The 2,136-nt window shown below is 41.2% G+C and overlaps 1 non-coding gene across 1 annotated transcript; it reads left to right on the top strand.

The window, feature by feature from the left end:
- The first annotated feature begins 1,470 nt into the window (after positions 1–1,470).
- LOC145151831 (small nucleolar RNA R71) lies at positions 1,471–1,577 on the top strand. The gene has a single exon (XR_013732383.1). It is a non-coding gene; the product is annotated as a small nucleolar RNA R71 (small nucleolar RNA).
- Positions 1,578–2,136: the final 559 nt, after the last annotated feature.

The raw sequence follows: 2,136 nt of genomic DNA, 5'->3' as shown, positions 1-2,136 counted from the left end.
CCCAAGTCCAAACTTATACTTCACAGTTCACAGTGGGCCATGGGGTCCAAAAGTCCAGGCCCATTCTCTTAAGGCCCAAAATCCCAAAACATCCATTCTGCATGCGTACGCGCGGCGTACTTGGCACGTACGCCCAACGTACGCTGGCCTTGACCAAAACGGGGAGTTGACGCGGTACGCGCGGCGTACCAAGGAGTACGCCCAACGTACTGGCCAGCTTCTTTGGGACTTCGTTCATGACTTAATCCATTAATTCTTTACGTCCAAAATGCAGATCCAGGTCCTTTAAGACCTCCTAAACCATAAAGTCAGGAACTTTATGTGCTTGCATGCATGGTTGGGGTTAAAACATGATTTTGGTCCTTTTGACAAACTTTAAGACCCACTAACACTTGCATGGTTGAGGCTTAACCATCAGGTCCGATTTTTATGACTCTTAGTGCCTCTACGAGCCCAAAAGGACAGCTATTATGGTCTGAAATCGTTAAGATGCAAGAAGCCTCAACAATGGAGTCCAAAAGTAACCTTAAGCACCCCCATAAACAAATCTAAGAATATAATGGACAAGGTTGGAACTTGATACCTCAAATAAGTCAGAAATGGTGCTAATCTTCTGGATCTACAAGCTCTTGGTGGATCCTTGCTCCTTCTTCAAGTTCCTTTCTCTTCCAAAGAACCAAAACTACACCAAAATACTCTCAAATAGCTCTCAAATCACAAGAACACACAAAAGTAGGTTAGGGTTTTCGTGGAGGTTGTATAAGGGTGAAGGGAGGATGAACAAACAGGGGTAATGTTCATTATATAGGGAGTAAACCCTAAAATTTAGGGTTTAAGGAGCTGCACACGTATGCTGGGCGTACTCCTCGTACGTTGGGCATACGTGCATGGCCTCCGCGGTTCACTCTCACGAGTACGCTGGGCGTACATGGCAATGTACGCCCCGCGTACGAAGCTTCCTCAGCCCACTAATAAAGCCCAAAGGTCAAAGCCCAAACCAAACCATTCCATACTTCAATTAAGATGATCAATAATAATACCTGGAAAATCCCGAATGCTACAGGTTTCCATCTTTTCTTCCTCATATCACCACTTGAATAGCATATTCGAGCCCTCTTGTACTCGTTCTCATCCAATTCACAATTCTTGGTAAGATGTGGTTCGCCAAAAGTTTTGCATCCAACTTGTATTGCATGAATTGATTCCCCCATCTTTGTAATCCTATTACTCATGGGATTGAGCTTTTCAATTATAGAAGCAATACTATCTTGACACCCATCTCCATTTGATATTCCTCTAGTAATATCCTCCCTTTGGTTGTGATACTCTCTCGAATGCTTTGCAAATTCTTCAATAAGAGCTTTGTTAGTAGCAGGAGCTTTCTTCGTCATAGGTCCTTGGGAATCTAATAGTTTATTGGTGCTCATATTGATTCCATCATAAAAAATGGTGATTTTCTGTTGCATGTTCAATATATGTTGAGGGAAATTTCATAACATTCCCTTGTAACGCTCCCATACTCCGTATAACGACTCCCCATCATATTGTTGGAAGTTTTGGATATTTTTCTTTAACTTGGAAATTTTTGTAGGTGGACTAAATTGTTTAGTAAACTCGTTTCTTAGTTTTTCTCATGTCATGATAGCTCCACATACAATTGGTTTCAACTAATCTTTTTCTTCCCCTTTAAATGTAACTGGAAGCATCATTAACAATACCGCATTACGTGTAACATTTGGTACATTAACGTAATTTTCGATTTCCAACACCTCGTCAATGTGCTTGTATGCATCCTCGTGGTCCTTCCCAAAGAATGGTATATCTTTTAGCATACTAAGGATGTGCCTCGAAAGCTCAAACTTTGTATTGGTTGGAATTCCACGTGGTACAAGACCCGACCCATTGTCATCATGCATCCTCCTGTTGTACTCCTCCATGGTCGTCCTTGATATGCCCCCATGGTCATATACGACCAAAAGAAAACTAGAAAACATGCATGAAACGAACAAAAACAAAATAAAACTAAAAACTAAAAACTACCAGTTCCCACGTTGTGGCAAGTAAGGTGCCATGTCGTGGATCCTGTAAACATAGAAAAACAAAATAAAGGAAAAAAATTAACTTTTTCTGGTTTTA

The sequence above is a fragment of the Lactuca virosa genome, chromosome 1 (assembly GCF_052849685.1).
Source record: "Lactuca virosa cultivar CGN04683 chromosome 1, Lactuca_virosa_CGN04683_v6, whole genome shotgun sequence".
NCBI lineage: Eukaryota > Viridiplantae > Streptophyta > Magnoliopsida > Asterales > Asteraceae > Lactuca > Lactuca virosa.
This window is presented reverse-complemented; position numbering and strand designations above follow the sequence as displayed.